Source organism: Podarcis cretensis (genome assembly GCF_951804945.1).
Source record: "Podarcis cretensis genome assembly, chromosome: 16".
Lineage (NCBI taxonomy): Eukaryota > Metazoa > Chordata > Lepidosauria > Squamata > Lacertidae > Podarcis > Podarcis cretensis.
This window is the reverse complement of record NC_137186.1, coordinates 48,920-67,179: the sequence shown is the minus strand read 5'-3', so window position 1 is coordinate 67,179 and position 18,260 is coordinate 48,920.

Genomic DNA, 18,260 nt, shown 5'->3' with positions numbered 1-18,260 from the left:
ATCCAGCAGAACTAGGAAACAGCTCTCACCTTTGTCCCTAGCCCACTGGAGATCATCAACCAGCGTGACCAAGGCAGCTTCAGTCCCATGATGAGACCTGAATTCCAATTGGAAGGGATCCAAATGGTCTGCATCCTCCAGGCATGCCTGGAGTTGTTCAGCAACCACCCGCTCAATCACCTTGCCCAGGAATGGAAGATTTGAGGTTGGGCAATAGTTGGCCATACTGGCCGGGTCTAAAGATGTTTTTTTTAAGAAGCGGTTTAATGACCGCCTCTTTCAGCAGGTCTGGGAATGCCCCCTCATAGAGGGAAGCATTCACCACGCCGCAGAGCCCATCGCCCAGCCCTTCCCGGCTTGCTTTTATTAGCCAGGATGGACAAGGATCAAGGAGACAGGTGGTTGGTTTCACGCATCCAAGCAACCTGTCCACGTTCTCGGGGGTAATGGATTGAAATTGATTCCATGCAACTTGACCAGACAGGGCTCTAGCACTCTCCCGCCCCGCCCCTGCTCCCACGGTGGTGTTTACCTCCTTCCGAATATTAGCAACTTTATCTGCATAAAAATTTGAAAAATCGTTGCAGGAGATCTTGGGGTCTTTACAAGGCCCCGGTGATAAAGGTGGTTCCATTAAATTGCGAACCACCTGAAAGAGTCTCCTGCTACTATTTTCTGCAGATGCAATAGAGGCGGTGAAGAAAGTCTTCTTCGCCGTCGCTATCGCCACTTGGTAGGCTCAACAATGAGCTCTAACCTGTGTCCGGTCCAATTCAGAATGAGTTTTCTGCCACCGGCACTGTAGCCGTCTCAGCGATTGTTTCCTCACTGTCAGCTCCAAAGAAAACCATGGGGCTGTCAGGGCTCCATGCAGTCGGAGAGGGCGCTTCGGAGCCAGACAGTCGATAGCCCTGGTCAACTCCGCATTCCAGCGGGCCACCAGGGAATCAGCTGAAAGGCCATCAACGTGGGATAAAGCATGCCCTACCACTCTCTGGAAACCATTTGGATTCATTAAGTGGCGGAGGAGAAGGGTCACGGAGAAGTCCAGTTGCACCAGGAAGTGATTTGACCATGGCACTTCTTTTGTTTCACTTTTACCTAGTGTCATATCACCCACATCACTAGAGGTGAACACTAGGTCTAAGGCATGTCCGTGACTATGAGTTGGGCCAAACTTATTCAGGGACAGCCCCATGGAGGCCATGCTTTCCACGAAGTCCCAAGCAACCCCTTGTAAGGTCATGTTGGCATGGATGTTAAAATCCCCTAGGACAACCAAACTAGGTATCTCCAGGAGAACATCCGCCATGACCTGAAGCAGCTCGGGCAGGGAATCCTTGGTGCAGCGGGGAGGTCAGTACACCAAAAGGAATCCTGTACTGCCCCTATTGCCCAGCTTCCAGAACATGCACTCAGAGAACTGGGTCTTTCATATGCGCAGAAGCGCCAAATTGCACCGGTGCCTGTGCAGACGTGGCGCTTCAGGATGCGAACGCTGTGGGTTGCGGACGTGCCTCAGTCACGGGTTATGTCTGCAACCCAAGGTTCCACTGTACCAATTTTGTTTTAGGGCTTAATTTGCAGTAAATTTTATTCCTTTATTCATAATTGTTCTCATTGTTCCACTGTGAACTGCTCTTAAAATTTTTGCATCCATTTTGTCATATAAGGTTTTGCTTGTTCGGGCTTGGTGTCATATTTGAGTAATAGTTTATAAATTTTACCCAGAAGGTAGAACTCTGTTATGATGGACTCAATTTCTGTCTTTTCACTGATTTAAATGTTTGCCATACAGTCTTTCTTGAATCTGGATATTAGTTGTCAGTATGTAAGCAGTTTCATATTTTTTCTCCTCTTTAATACTTTGGCATGTATTTGATCTGTTCTTAGAGATGAACCATATCTTGGTACAATATTGTCAGGGAACTGCCATTGGAGCCAGAGGCGGAGGGAAGGCTCCAGAGCGATGCCGGATAGGGTCCCAGCAGGGAGAGAGGCAGCCCATCTGCTGGGGAAGGAAATCAGCGTAACACCAGGGGTGAAGGGAGGCAGATGGGGGAATCGGAGAGAAGGCTCCAGGACTCTTCACCGGAGACCAGTGGGGAGAGCACGGGTACTCCGCTGCCCACACCCTCCCTGCGCAGAAGTCTTCTGCGCAGGGAGAGTAGGAGGAGACTTGGCGTCAAAGAACTTCTTTGCTGGAAGAAGTTTAAGAAACACCCACTGACGGATTCTGCCAGCGACTGAGACAGCCACGAGTGCAAGGCTGTCCAGAGAGAAAGGGTTCAACCAGGCAACCTAGCCAGGAGTGGCGGCAACTTACGCACGAGCAACCCCCTTACAAATATATACCGGTAGTCATATATTCTCCTATCGGCTCTAATAATAATATTGCAGTGGTGACATTAACAGTGCAGGTAAGGGCATTTTTGTGATTTTTGTAGTGCAACTTATGATTTTTGTGGTGCAGGCTGTGCCCGTGGCTATGATGTGTGATTTGACGGTGAATTTGGACTGATCTAGTGCAAAAAGAGTGAGAATCCATGAGGATCCGTGATTCAAAACCATGTTTTTTGGGCCACGGTATGACCAGGAAGCCGTGGATCCGTGATTTTTGTGGTGCAGGCTGTGCCCCTGGCTATGACGTGTGATCTGACGGTGAGTTTGGGTTGGCCCAATGCAAAAAGCGTGAGGATCCACGAGGATCCGTGATTCAAAACCACATTTTTGGGCCACGGTATGGCCAGGAAGCCATGGATCCGTGATTTTTGTGGTGCAGGCTGTGCCCCTGGACATGATGTGTAATTTGACAGTGAGTTTGGGCTGATCTAGTGCAAAAATCATGAGGATTCATGAGGATCCATGTTTTTTAACCATGTTTTTGCGGCATTGCAGCACCACGAAACAGTGGATGCGTGGTTTTTTTGGTTTTGCCTACAGACTAAGATGTGGTCTACAGTATCATGGTGTTTTTATTTTGTTTCAATATAAAAATCATATGAATTCATGACGATCCGTGCCTCAGATCCATGTTTTTGTGGTGCTGCTGCGCGGCAAAGTGTTGGATCCACGTTTTTTATAGTCCAGTTTGTAGGCGTGCCTTCTAGGTGTGATTTGACTCTGCATTTGTTGGAGTTATTTTTTTAAAAAGTGGAGGATCCATGAGGATCCGTGTATATCCGCCTTTTACCTAGACCCCGAAATACCAAAATAACACAATGCAAACAGTTATAGCCGAGTCCGCCATGGGGACAATGGACCCTTCGAGGCTTCTTCCCACCCCGCCACTTCCACTTCTCCCTTGAAAACCAGGGACTCTCTGCTGAATGCAGGCACGTCTGAGTCCCTCGCTCCGTCTAACACGGGACCGGAATCCGGAAAGCGACCGGAGCGGAGCCCCTGCTTGGCCACCAGGTGGCGCACTCAAGCCGCCAATAAACCAAAGGGAAACGCCGCGTCTCCAACTGGGATGGTTTTGGAAGAGAATAGGACCAACCCATGGAGAAGGAGAGATGGCTGTGGTCTGGCTCCACAGTCGGGGTCGAATGCCAGTTGCTGGAAACCACAGGAGAGGAACCATGGCGGACTTGGGGCTCTCAGATTTCAGCGGCGCCCCCGCCTGCCTCTGGCGCTTCTCCGCTGTAAAGCATTGCTGTGGCGCCCCCTGCAGGGCGCTCCGTGTGGCCGCGCCGGTCGCGACCCTGAAATCGCCTTTGGGGGAGAGGGCTGCTTTCGTGCTCGGATCCTGCTTGCGGGTTTCCCATAATGGGCATCTAGTCTGCCAGCGTGAGAAGAGAAGGCTGGACCAGATGGGCGCCCTGTGGCCTGATCCGGCAGACTCTTTCGAAGTTCTTATGAGCGCAGCCCCGAGGCTGATCGTGCCTTGTTGACCCTTGGGACGGGAAGCATCCACGGCAAAACTGCCGGGACAAGTGGAGCTCAAGATTACTGGCCGAAGAAGTGCCAACGCCCCTTCCCCAACCACTTGGGGTCCCCAAACTCTCCCCCGCCTGCTGAACAGAAACACTCACCTCTGCCTTCCTCTAGATATCCCACTTCCAGCCCTGCCAGGTGGGCCACTCACACTCTTTGTTGTCTTCTCCCTTAGCTTTGGGGAGGCAGTCCTAGGATCCACCCCCTGGCCCTCCTCTTGCAGTGCAGAGACCGACCTGCTCTCCTATCTCCCTCCCCCACTGGGCAACCACTGACAGCCTGTGGCCCAGAGGGCTGGAGGGGAGAAGGGGGCCACTTGCTCAGGAGCTGTCTGGCCTGGATGGAGGTCAGAATCTGCCCCCACCCCTTGACTGCAACTGCCACGATCATTTACAATTACCTAGGAGGAAGGGGGGAGCCTGTGATGGATGAGGGGTGTCTTCTTGTACTTGTGGCGTAGGCAGCTGAGCTTTGCAAAGGCTTCTCAAGGTGGGGAGGGCTAGAGGAGCGTTTCAGGGGGGCCCTCAACACACACACATGCTTGCCCCTTTGAATGCCTTTGCAGACTGCCCCCCAGACAGGGCCTGATCCACAGGGCGCCACCAGTGGGTTTGTTGGGGGCGGGAGGGGGTGCAGATGGGTGAAGGCTGGGATTTGTGTTTGGAAGGTGCAACAGGACTTTAAAAAGGTGGTGCTAGCATGAAAAGGTGTGCTTGGGCTTTCCAGCAAAGAGAAACGGAGTGGTAAAACACGTACAGCTTGAAGTTGGACTTGGAAGAGAGCAGGATTCGAATCCTACTGGTTGGCCATGAAGCTTACAGGCTGTGACCAGTCACTGCCTCTCTTAGCCTCTCCTACCTCCCAGGGGATTAAAAGGGGAGTGGGGGGGGAGAGAGAGAGAGACACACAGATACCACCTTGAGCTCCTTAGAGGAAAAGGGGGAGGGGGTAGAAATGCCATAAGTAAATGCAATGAAATGTTTTGGGCCAAGTCATGGATTTTAGCTGCCTGTGGTCTCTGTGGCCTCTCTGAGCCATTTTGGCCCCAAACTGTGTGGCCACCACAGGTAGGACCCTGCTCCTCCTCCTGCCCCCTGCTTCCATGTTGCTCAAAGTGCACACCTGGGACAGGAGTTGGGGGCCTATTGTTGCAGGAATTGATGTATAGGTTGGGAGGGTATCTGCTCCTCCAGCAGATCTCATGCACATGCAGCCCACTACCAAAATCAGCACAATCACTTTTGTGATTTGACCCCACAAAACACTTCATCATAGTTTCTTCCTATCTATTCAAAGGGCCTCTGCTACACAATACCAAATGTGATAACAAAATAAAAAAAATCCTTCCAGTAGCACCTTAAAGACCAACTAAGTTAGTTCTTGGTATGAGCTTTCGTGTGCATGCACACTTCTTCAGATACACACGAAAGCTCATACCAAGAACTAACTTAGTTGGTCTTTAAGGTGCTACTGGAAGGAATTTTTTTATTTTGTTTTGACTATGGCAGACCAACACGGCTACCTATCTGTAAATGTGATAAATCACTGATAAATGTATCTATGTACTGACTCACTGGAAAACTTCAGAAATTCATATAGACATGTGAGCTCAGCTACTCAGCAGCCCCTCTGCCTCAGGGATAATCCCTGGTATCCTGATACCTGAGTGCCAGACAGGTAGCGTTCCAGAAATAACAAACCCAGATGAAGAGTGTGTGGACTATATGGAATTGGCTGAAATGACCGGCAGAATCCGCGACCAGGGAGAAGAGTCGGTGGAAGAATATTGGAAGAAATTTAAAATCTATCTACAGAAACATTGTAAAATTATTGAATGTTAATGACGTTGGAATGAAATGAAGTGGTTCTAGTAATAAGATAAAATAAGAATATGCAAGAAGGGATGGATATTAGATGAAAATTTGAAGTTTGAATATGTGAGGACAAATAATCCAAGGGTAAAATAAGAGGCCATGAATTTGCTGAACAAATTTTTAAATGGAATACAAAAAAGGGAGGTGTGAGGAAGTCACGAAAATGGGTAAATGAATGTAAGATATTATAAAAGAGGGATTTTTTATTTTAATTTTTTTATTTTTATGTTGGATTTTGGTTTTTGTATTTTTGTATTTTCTTTTGTGTGTTACTACTTTGTAACTCTTTTCTGTTAAAAACTTAATAAATATTATTAAAAAAACAAAACAAAAGAGTGTGATTAACTTGGCTGAGAAACAGAGAAATGTAAATATCTCTTTTGTTTCACTTGATAGGTGTTTGGTGGAGGGCAAGGGGAACCATGGGGCAGGGTCCAGGATGCTCAGATTACTGCCACCAGACCGCCCCTTTCATGATGTAACCATGATGTATTAGTGATGTAGTTTTTGGGGGGTGTAACATGGGGATTAGCAGCTAATAAAAGTTTGGGTTCTCTTTTGTTGGGGCTTCCATCTTGTTCCACCTGGTGGCAGGTGGGAGTCCTGTCGCGAGAGTCTTCAAGAAAGACCAAGCCTACTGGCTGCTGTTTTGCTCTGGTATTCCTGGCTGGTGTCCTTGTTTTCTGTCCAAGGGAGCCCTCAGATTTCTCCGTTAACTCTATGAAGCTGTCCCTGCAATGTGGGGTGAAACTCCTCCCCTCCCTGCAGAACCACTTGTGGAACAGAGGCAGCCTCTGGGTCAGAGAAGCCTCCACCCCACCCCACACAACTTGGCTTGCCAAGTGCCAACTGCAACTGAAAGCAAACAATCATCCCTCACAAAGCCATTTTCCAGCCCTCTTGCCAATTAGTGAATTAGCAGTACAACGCCCCCCCCCCCCCCCCGCTCATTTGCCATTTCACTTCCTGGAAGAGATGACAGGAGCATCCTGTGTGTTTGTGTCTATCCAGGTTTTCCAAGCCAGAAAGATGGAAAAATCTTCAGCAGAGGCTGGCTGGGGGTGGGGGTGTCTCTGGACAGGGGCACTACCCTGCAATAGCATACTTTGCTGGCCTAGAGGCAGCCTGGAAAGGGTGGCCGGAAAGGCAGCTCGGGCAGCTGGGTGGTGGAGGTGGTGGCTCTGAAATGGAAACAGCCATGATCCCCCCCCAATGGAATTTCCATCGACTCCTCTGACATGACAGTCAATAACTTTCCTCTCCCCCTCCCAGGCCTCCTCATATTGGGAGACATTAATAACTTCAGCTCCTGAGCACATTAGCCTTGTCCACGGGGCATGGCCAGAGTGACCGCTGGTGCATGTTGGAGAGGGAAGAAAAGAGGACACCCCCCCCCCCGCACAAGAGATGGACAGGAGAGGCTGGAGATGAAGAGGAGCAACCCCAATGCCAAAGCCTGGATGCAAAGGGCTGGGGGGGGGGCAGGATCCAACCCAGTAACCTTGATTGCTGCTGCTTTGGTTCATGCCAAGGTAATGTTTGTGCCAAACACACACAAGGCAGCAGCGGGGGGGGGGGGGGGAGGGAGTTAGGGAGGCATATTGAGGGGTTCAGGCAGGGGCAGGGACAAGAAAGCCCTCAGCAGCCACTAGTCAAGATGAGAGAGTTTCACCTATTTGTTCTCCTGATTCATATATTTAAAGTAGATGGATAAATGAGCAAATTAAGTTAATTTGGTTATGCAGAAAATAAGAGGGGGAAGGAAGTCAAGTTTGGAAGTGTTAAAATTATTGAAATGGATAAAATTGAAAATCATAAATAAAATAATAATATCCACAAATCTAGCTAAGAGAGAGAGAGAGAGAGAGAGAGAGAGAGAGAGTTTCACCGGAAGGGACCGTGAGGATCATCTAGTCCAACCCCCTCCTGTAGCAGAGGCAGGGGCTTCCAACTGCAAGTTCACAAGTGAGTCATTGGCAACAGGGCTCTGTAAAACAAGCAAGCAAGCAAGCAAAAACATCCTGTCCAAATTTCCCCAGTAAAGATCATTCTGGCGGCAGCAGTGGCGGCGGCAGTGAGGGAGAATACGGGCTGGGAAGTCCCCTACGATGCTTCTCCATAATGCCAGTTGCGTGTGTGTGTGTGTGTGTGCTTCTGCTGGGCTCCATCTTGCTTGAGAGGCATCTGGGTGGCCCCTGTGAGAAGGAGACCAGGCGGCTGGAGCTGGGGGCCCCCTTGGGCCTGGTCCTGCTCCTCTTCCGATGCTCTTGACAGTCTCAGCAGGACAGAAGTGGAGCTGGGCCATGCCGTCATTTTCAGGCAATGGTGCCGCCCTCAAAGGCGGAGGTGCCGGGGGAGGGTTTCTCTCTTATTTGTATATTTTTTACTAAATTTTCTGTTTTACAATTTAAAATACTCATTTTTATATCCTTAAAATATCAATGACTTCCCTTCTTCTCTTTCCATGGTTCATTTTACATATCATAAATCCCTGCATAAGAAACTATACCGTTCAGTATTCCATTATTACATCCATCATAACTTATTTACACTGTTGAATTTATCTTAGTGCTGCCAGTGTTTTCAGCTGTACACAGTTATTTCCCATATATTCAATAAACATTTTCCATTCTTCTCTAAACTTATGTTCTTCTTGTTCTCTTATTCTATATGTTAAGTCTGCAAGCTGCACATATTTTCAACTTAAGTTGCTATTCTTCTTTGGTTGGGACCTTGCTCATTCTCCATTTTGGGGCTAACAAAACACAGGCCACAGTAGTGGCATACATAAATAAACTTTTTTTGGCACCTGGGAATTTCAGTCTGAATTATCCCCAACAGAAAGGACTGGTTTTGGGGGGAAAGTACTTTTAAACATTTTTTTCTATTCATTATGGATCATTTCCAAATACTCTTTTACCCTTTTACAAGTCCACCACATGTGAAAGAACATTCCCTCAACCTCTTTGCATCTCCAGCATCCACTGAGCATTTTCACAGGAATGGCAGATCAGAGTCTTCCCCGCTTTCTTTTGTTGTTACATCCGAGCCCCACTGAAATTCTCTGCCCCGCTTGAAACGTTTCGTGCTGCTTTGCTTCAGCTTGCGTTGACCTCATTCAGGATCTGCCAAGGTAGCTCCTTTGAGCTGAGCCCACCATGGAGGCAGCTGCCAGCCCCTCCACCTGCGTTGCAGCCACCTGGGCTGGGGGGGACCTGGCCCCTGTTTGTCCTGCTCTCCAGGCACTGCTAAGTGCAGACAGGCAACTTCTAGGCTACTCGTCCCGCTGCAGCCTCCCTTCTAAGTGCCCCACACAAAAACATCTAAATCAGACTTAGGTTGGATAGCCCTTCAATCAGGGGACTCTCCTCTACAAAATAAGACCCATGCCCCCCTCCCCCCCCCTACTCACATATAGGCAGTCAAGGCCACATATGTTATATAATTGGGGTTCAACTGAGAGCAGACCCAGAGGAAATGTTTGGCTGCCCCATCGGAGGCCGCTCGTCATTCCATTCCGGCCTCTGGACCTCCTGGTACCATCCATCACTGGGCTTGATGACTTGGGCAAGGCCTGGCACCCCAGGAGGATGGGGACCAGACCCACCTCCAGGGACAGACCCCCTATCCCAGTACAGGAGAAGAGGAGAGCCTCCAAAATATGGTTAAAATATTTTTTTCCAATGAATCCGAGACACTTTTTTTGAAGAAAAAAAATTATTGAAAATTTAAACAAGACATATTATCCCAAACATATCATCCTTAATTCCGCCCCCCCCACCCCGTTTTTCCTCTGTAGCACCGGCAGTGGCAGCGGCTGCTCACTGCTGTGTTGCCTGCCATTTTTCCTCACTGGAAGTCCCCATATGATGTGTTGCGCACAAGATACATCATATGGGGACTTTCAGCGAGTAAAAATGGCGGGCACCATGGCAGCAAGCAGCTCCTGAAGCCAGCCAGAGCCAACTGCGCTACCAAGCTGACTCCAGGCTGCTGAGGCTGCTGCCGCCACATTTCCCGGGGACAGATTTGCAAATCGGGGGACGTCTGGTAACCCTAGGGAAACACTTTTAAATAGCTGAATGTTTCAGATACTTGTTCTTAACTGTTACTACCAATAATTTTATTGTTTAATTCATTTTGTAAACCTCTTTGAGGTGGTTGTTGTTTACAATCAAGCGGTGTATAAATTTTATGAAATAAATAAACTAAAAAATAGAGGCTGGGTGGCCAGGGGATCTTTGGCTGTGATTCCTGCATTGCAGGGGGTTAAGCTACATGCCCCCTGAGGTCCCTTCCAACCCTATGATTCTATGATTCTGGAATTCTGGGATCAACCTGGAAATTTCTGCCTGCAAAGCAGGTGCTCTGCCACTGAGTCACGACCCAGTTCTAGGCTTTTGGATTTTAATAGGGACAAATGCAAGGTTCTACACTTAGGCAGAAATAACCAGCTGCACCAATTTAAGACGGGGAATATCTGGCCAGTAATACATGTGAAAAGGATCTAGGGGTCTTAGTGGACCACAAACTTAACGAGTTCACAGGGTGACGCAGCAGCAAAAAAGATGAATTCTAGGCAGCATCAACAGAAGTCTAGTGTCCAGATCTAGGAAAGTAATAGTACTGCGCCATTCTGACTTGGTCCAGTTCTGGGCACTGCAATTTAAGAAGGATGTTGACAATGTTAAAGAATGCAGGGGTGTCTGCTACAGTCCACTCCTCGCCCAAGGGACTCATGGTTCTGCACAGTCCCCTTGTCAGTCAAAGCAAAGTAAGAAGCTGCAACCAGTTATATGAAAACAAGGTAGATCAGTACGCCTGATCTTCATTGTTGGCAACAAGCTTTCTACTTCTAAAACAGCAAAAGACGAAGAAGCCCTGGACAAAGGGTGCGGCTTCTTTTAAAAGTACAGTTTCCCCACAATGATCCACTCCCAAAAGCATATTACAAACATCACAACATGTCACAGAAAGAGATGGTGTTTTACATAAAGTTGAGTCACCTGCCAATCACGATAACCCCCAAGTGGTTGGATGGCCATCTGCCATGGATGCTTTAGTTTAGATTCCTGCATTGTGGGGGGTTGAACTCAAGGACCCTCTGGGTCCCTTCGAACTCTGCAATTCTATAATTCTAAGAAGGCCGAAAAAGGCATTTCTTTCTATTGCGGTTTCTCCAATGCTGCCGCCTTCCTCCCTTGGAGCTGATCTCTGGCTGCTCCTTCCTATCAATATCCATGAGTGATGATATCTCCCCTGCACACCACTGCCTCCTCTCCCTCTCCATGCGTGTTCAAGGGGGCTCCGAGAGGGCATCTCCTTTTGATTTCCACTTGATCCCATTTGGCAGAGGCTCACAGCTCCTTTGGCATCTGCAGCCGCCTCTGAGGTTTGAGTGTCATCTATCAACATCGCAAGTGTGAAGAGATGATCTCGGAAACTTGACCCCACCCTGGGCTCATCCATCGCTGACTCTTCTTTGCTGCACAGATTCAGGGGTGGGGATGGCAGAGATGGGAGTTCCAGAGAAAAATATTTGTTCCGGCTCTGGCTGCCCATGGCAGGGAAGCTTGAGAGCTGCTCCCCTGGGCTGAGTCAAGTTTCCTGGGTATTTCAGTCTGCCCTGAAACAGATGCTCACAGCAGAAGGGGGGTGGAGAGAGAGTAGGGCTGACTATGGTAGGGAGCAGGGGCTTTGTGGGCAATGAGTGGGTCAGAACCCTGGACCCCAAGAGGCAGATGGGGCTGGGGTGACCACAGCACGCCCCTCCCCTAAAGGCTCCCAGGGATTCAGGGTCTCTCCCCAGTTCTGCCCTGCTCCCTGATGCTGCAAGATTCTGATCTCTGACTCTGTGGCTGCAGGGTGGAAAACCCCAATTTCTGCACTTGAAAGAAATTGTGCACATTTCCTGCCTGACATTTGCCTGGCCAACAGCAGTTTTGGCAGGAGATCTGAATGACCGTGGAGCATCTCTGGCAAGGAGAGCCCTCAGGCTCTGCTTTTGGGCATCCCAGAAGGGGCACCTGGCAGACCACGTGAGACAACACTGTCATAGATCTGGGGTCTGAGACCGGGGAGGGGAGACGGTGGAAGAAAATTGGGAATTTAAAATGTATATATTGAGATTTTTTTTAAAAATTTTTTTTTAATGAAAAATGGAATAATCGTGGAATGAAATTTTTATAACCCTAGGGGAAACGTCTTAAGAGAATAAGTTCAAATATATCAGTTTTAATGAGAAATAAGATTAAATAAAGTAAAAATGGATGGATAATTGGTGAAAGAGAGAATGAAAAATTACAGGATATCAAGATAAATTATTAGGATAAAAACAAGATGAAGGATTCGCTGAAATACCTATCTGAACTAGAATATAAAGAGGGGAGGTGTGAGGAAGTCAAGGAAATAAGTTAAAGAAAGGAAAATATGTAAAGGTTTGACTTGTTCTTTTTTCTTTTTGACTTTTTGATTGTATGTATTTTTAACTTTTTTTCCCCTGTTTTCGCTCTTTTACTTTTTCCTTTGCTTTTATGTACTGTTTTGTTTTCTTTTTTGATTCTTTTTGTAACCTTTAAAATTTGAATAAATATTATTTAAAAAACAAAACAAAACACTGTCATAGATCTGGAGTCTGTCAGTGAATGGTAGAAATTAATAAATGGTAGTATTTGGCTAATATTTGGGATATGAATGGAAAATATAAACTGCAGAACTGTGCCAGACAAGAAATTCCAGGGTTAGTTTATGCAACCCTACCTGGCCAATCTAGTTAGGTGCAGAGCCACTGAGAAACAATGGGGAGCCAGACACTGGGCCACTGAAGGCCATTGGCAATGCAAAATGGTATCCTTCCCCCTGCTCCAAGGAGTGGACAGAGACAGGATATTTGGGAGGTTCCCAAGGTGATGGGGGGCATGGTGTGACACAGGAAAAAGGTGTCCCTCTTAAAAGAGAGGTTTGGAGAAGGCGAGCAGGCACTTGGCAAGGGTTCTTGGGAAGGAGAAAGGAGGAGCCAGGAGGAGCCAGGAGTGGAGGCAGAGGCCATGCTGGCCAGAGCCATCCTGACAGGCTGAGGCACAGAGGTGGCATGCAGGTTGCCTTGGACTCTAGTGCTGCTCTGCTGGGAGGAACGAGTCCCTCTTGAGATGTAATGCTGTGAACTCTCTTCCTCCACCTAGGTATATAAGTGTAAAATAAACCATACATCTTAAAACACTACAGTCTTTGACGTGCCCAAATTCCCAACAGGAACATGACCCTGGGTGAGCACCTGAGACCCCCAGGAATTTTGCTTTTGCAAGATTTGGGATGGTGGGCAACCTTCATAGCAATACCTTCCTTGGGCTGACTCCATTGTAGGTTGCCAAAACCACAAAGCTGTTCTATGGCTCAAGGCTTTAGTCACCTGCCCCCATGTTTGGTGCCTTAACCCAAAGGCAAGTTCCTGCCTTAGTTCCTCTGTGCCTCAGTTTCACCAGCTGCAGGGCTTTGACTGCCAGGCTCCAGCCAACGTAGGCCATCCTTTCTCCCAGGACAGGGCTGCCCCTGCCTTTGACACAAGGTCCTCCCAGGTAGGTGCTGCTTGTGGCGCCAGAGATGCTCAGGCAGGCAAGGCTTCTTCACTTTTTGCAGTGCCCACATGACATCACTGGCATCAAAATGTCAGCCTGAATCTCTCCGCCGTCTCATTTCATCCAGACTTACCCTTTCTGTAGAAAATCTTATGTAAAAAAACGGTTGCCAATTACCCATTTGTAACAGCTGGACTGCCCATGTGGTGATATTATTTAGCCCCCACCCGGAAGCCCCCAGTCTTGGCCAGTTACCCTGTTGCTCAAGCCCCCTAACTGAGCTGAGTCTGTGGAAGAGGGTTGCCCTGGCAGGGGGGAGGAAGGAGACCCCTGCTTCCAGCAGGACTAGCCACACACTTCTTTCTGCCCCTTTATCTTGGACTGCTGGAAGCAGCATCGCCACAACTCCTTCATTACCCAGATCAAATCAATCCAGTCCCATTACAGCCTAGTCCCTGGGCTACCATTAGCCCAGCCGGGCGAGAGCATCCCCCATTACCTTGCAGATGTGATTAGGGGGGATCTGATAAGGCGCTTGATTCAATGAAGGTGTGTGGTGGGGGGTGAGAGGAGGCAGCCTTCTGCTTGCTCTCTGCTGTTGATAACTCGTCCTGTCATCCCAGATGAGCTCTTAAAGAGGGAGCAGGCGAGGGCCCCTTTCTGAGTAGGCTCTGAAATCATGATTGAAGGACTCAAGCGATGATGAGCCACCAAACCTCTTGCACAAAGAGTTTGCAAGTAATGTGATTAGCTGGGCAGGAGGCAAAGGAGCTTTTATTGAAGAAGACAGCAGGGTGACACTGTGCCTGGCAGAGGAACAGGGAAGGCTCCCTCCCTGGTGGGGTGCTGGGAGCCCCACTTCCAGGCAGAGGCTCAGTGCAGGAGCTTGTGGTAGCTGGGGTGGGAGAGGGGCTGTTGCCATCTGGGCCGCTATAAGGGGCCCTCTCCTTTATCAAGGTCTTTTTTGCCCCATCAAAATCCCCTCCTCCCCCCGTAGCTTCTTGTGGCTGACAGAAAACATGGGGAGCCCCCCAGGATGGGACTGGGCAGGACTCCACAATCCCAACTTGCCCAGGGTTGTTGTGGGGTCAGGGCAAGTGGCCCTTCTTTGGAGGTCTTTAAGCAGAGGCTTGACAACCATATGTCAGGAGTGCTCTGATGGTGTTTCCTGCTTGGCAGGGGGTTGGACTCGATGGCCCTTGTGTTCTCTTCCAACTCTATGATTCTATGATTCTATGAACACCTTCTGACCTGCGGCCACATGACTGCTGGCAGGGCTTCTGTGCTCATGGGCAACTTGGCTTGCCTTGTTCCATACAAAGCAGAGGTTCTGCTCTGAGAGCCAGTGTGGTGTAGCTGTTGAAGTGTTGGATTAAGAGCTGGGAGAGATCAGGGTTGGCCATGATGAAGCCAGCTGGGTTACCTTGGGGGCTGATCAATGCCACTCAGCCTAACCTGTCTCACAGCATACCCTCCAATATTTCTCTGATGACAATAGGGACATCCTATTCAATAATAATAATAATAATAATAATAATAATAATAATAATAATATCCCACCTGCCAGTCTGGGCAGCTTCCAACATATATAAAAACATAATAAAACTAACCAGGGCTGCCTTCAGATGTCTTCTAAAGCTTGTATAGTTACTTATTTCCTTGGCTCGGGGGGTTGCATAACTCCATACCCTCCAACATTTCTCTGATGAAAATAGGGATGTCCGAAGGAAAAGCAGGACATTCCGGGATCAAATCAGAAACCGGGACATCTTCTATAAATCCAGGACTGTCCCTGGAAAATAGGAACACTTGGAGAGTCTGTCACAGGGTTGTTGTAGAGATTAAGTGAGGAGGGGGGAGCCATGTGTGCCACTTTGAGCTGCTTGGAGAAAAAGATGGAATATAAATGCAATGAAATAGACAAACAAATAGATAAATAAATAGGCCCTTGACCTCTAGCTCTCTTTCTTTCTCTCTCCTTCCTTCCCTCCCCTTCAGTTCAACTACTGCATCACACTATTTGGAGACCCAGCTGCTCTTGGCTCAGTTTAAGCATGACCTTCCTTCCTGCAGCATCTTGTCAGGCCAGGGGCTGGAGTCTCGTGCTGTGGGATCTGAGCAGGTGGCAGAGCAGGGGGTGGGAGTTGTCCAGGTACATAGCTGTCAAGTGTCCCTTATTTGAAGGGACAGTCCCTTATTCCAGCGCCATGTCCTGCTGCTGTCCCTTATTGATGGATGTCCCTTAAATGTCCCTTAAATGATGTCCCTTAAATTTCAAAGGAAGCAGCTCCTCTCCCTCCCTCCCTGCCAGCCAGGGAGGAGGGAGGCTCCAACTGTGTTGCTTGGCTGTGTTGATCACCCAATAAGAAGTCTAAGAATGACTGGGGGGTGGAGCTTGCATGCCTTGTATGTGGCTAGTTAATGCAAGCTGAGGGGTTTTTTGAATGCTGGACGCCGTTTTGTTGCACGTGCTGCTGCAAACTTTGCAGTGCAAAGCCAGGCCGGGGAGCCATCTTAAGTTGAGGCTGCATAGGCCTTGTGGTGCATGTGATTCAGATTCTATTCAGTTGAACCTCTGGTTACAAAGTAGGTTGGACAGTGTTCTCAAAGCTACCCAGCATGAGTTTGACCAGACTGCAGGAGGACAGGAAGACTGGAGTGCCTGGAACAGGTGAGGCTGCAGGTCCCTTATTTTGGCTGCTGGTCCCTTATTTTCAAGGCTGCTGGTCCCTTATTTTCAAATCTGTAAGTTGACAGCTATGTCCAGGTATTGGCCTCTGTGGGTCCCTGGCCCCTTTGGATCCAGATCTGAATCACAGAATCATAGAACTTTAGAGCTGGAAGGGAGCCTGAGGGCCATCTAGTCCAGCCCCCCTGCAATGCAGGAATCAATATGTGCAAATGAAGCCAGTCACAGGCTGGAAACCCCCCCCCCCATCTTAATGGGAGCTCCCTCCATAGCGCAGCAGGAGCCCCCACTAAGGAGGAAAAGGCCCTTCGTTTCTCTGCTTGTCTGTGGCCCCTTCCTTCCCGTTGCAAATGATGCTTGAGGTGGGCAGGGTGGAGGTGCGCCAGGATCACACCACAGGGGGAAATAATGAGAGATTACCACCCTGCCCACCTCAAGCATCCACCCTGATTTCCGATTTCCGAATAATATGATGTTTCTTGCAAGATGTGGTTGAGACCCAGAAACTCCATGTCTGCCATTTCCCCCCCCCCCTTGGGGTATGGAATTTCCTTGGCCTTTCTGTTCATGCTCTGCATCCCCTTCAGGACCAGTAAGCCAGGGGGTTGGGGGCGTTTGCAGGCCCTCTCCTGAGCTCTCTCCGGGTGCAACAGGGTAACTGGTTTTCACAAAAATCTCTCTCAGCAGCACTTTCATCCACCCTGGAGGGTGAACAAGAGAAGAGGGCTCTCTATAGTGGGGTGGAGGGACACTTTGATTGGCCCGGGAAGCCCCTCCATCTTCAGCTTGCTTGCAGTCATGGGACCCAGCACCCTTCTGGATCATCCCAGCGCTCTTTGGGTGCTCTTGGATAATATCTGTTTTGATGAGATAGCTAGTGTCAAGGGTTCAGGAGCAGAGGCACAGGGAAGAGAGGAGATGGAGAGCGAAGGGGAAGAATCTGAGGGGAGCGTAGGAGAAGAGGACAGTGGACCGAGGGATTCCATGAGCCTCTCCAGCGAATCGGAAGATTCACAGTAGGGGGCGCCAGTGGCCAGGGGTAGGGAGTTCCCAAGGGGAACGCCCCAGAAGCAAGGGGGCAGCAGGGACTCCCAGAGCAGTAGTTGGAAATCAGGACCAGCTTCCCCACCAGAGCAGAGTGGGGGGGAAGAGTCCCAAGGATCGGGGCCAGTGCATTCTCCACCAGGGAGAGAAGATAAGGCAGGGCTGACCACACCTCCATCGGAGAGTCAGACAACGGAGGGGAGGTCAGATCCGGCCAGTATCCCGGAAGAGGGAAGCAGTGACAGAAGTAGTGTAACGGTCAGGAGGAAGGTCACTGGGTTGGCGCGAGAGGCAAGTTCAAATGTACAGGAGCTCTGTGGTTTAACCCACAGCGCCACCCGTGTCCCTACTATGACTTACATAGATGTTGTTTAATTTTGTTATGTACATTTTTATAAATTTTTATTTATTGCTTATGACTACTTTTGATATATTTTCGTAACCTTTTTCCTTTTTTCCTCTTGCCACCTGGATAACATAAGTCCTCATCCCAAGCTACTATCTTAGGTTAACCAAAAAGTTATGTAGTGCAAGATTTATCTTTGTAAGGATGCAAATCTTCTCATATTGCAAGCTGCCTTGAGCATGGATTCGACCAGGGAAAGGTGGTGTGCAAATAAGCGATGTGGAAGCAGATTGTGGAGAGTGCAACTGAAGAGCAAGGAGGAAGGCAAAGAGAAACACACAGCCAAGTGGGCAGCCCCCTCTTAACACCCACATATTGTGCATTGTGCAGACCCCTGGAGATGCGCAGGCCAGCGGCCGAGGAAGCATAGCGAGCAACTCAGAAGAAAGACACATCTGGCCCGAGGAATTTGAGTCAGTCAGAGAGGAGACTTTATTTCATTATTCAGCACAGTATATTCTCAGCATCTGCTTCAGAATGTGACAGGCAGCCTTCCGAGAGGGAGAGGCTCCCCTGCCCACAGACGAAGGGCCACAGCCTGTGGTGGACTTGCACAAGCCGGGCTGAGTGGGGAGGGGTCCAGTCGAGGGGAAAGGCCACTGGCACCCTAGGGGGATGGATGCTGCCCAGTGAAACCATGAAGCAGGCTGGGTCCCCAAGTGCCAACCTCCCATGGTCAATCACCTGGGGCCAGGTGGGCATGGCTCTCCCAGAAGAGACCCATGGGCCAAATCAAA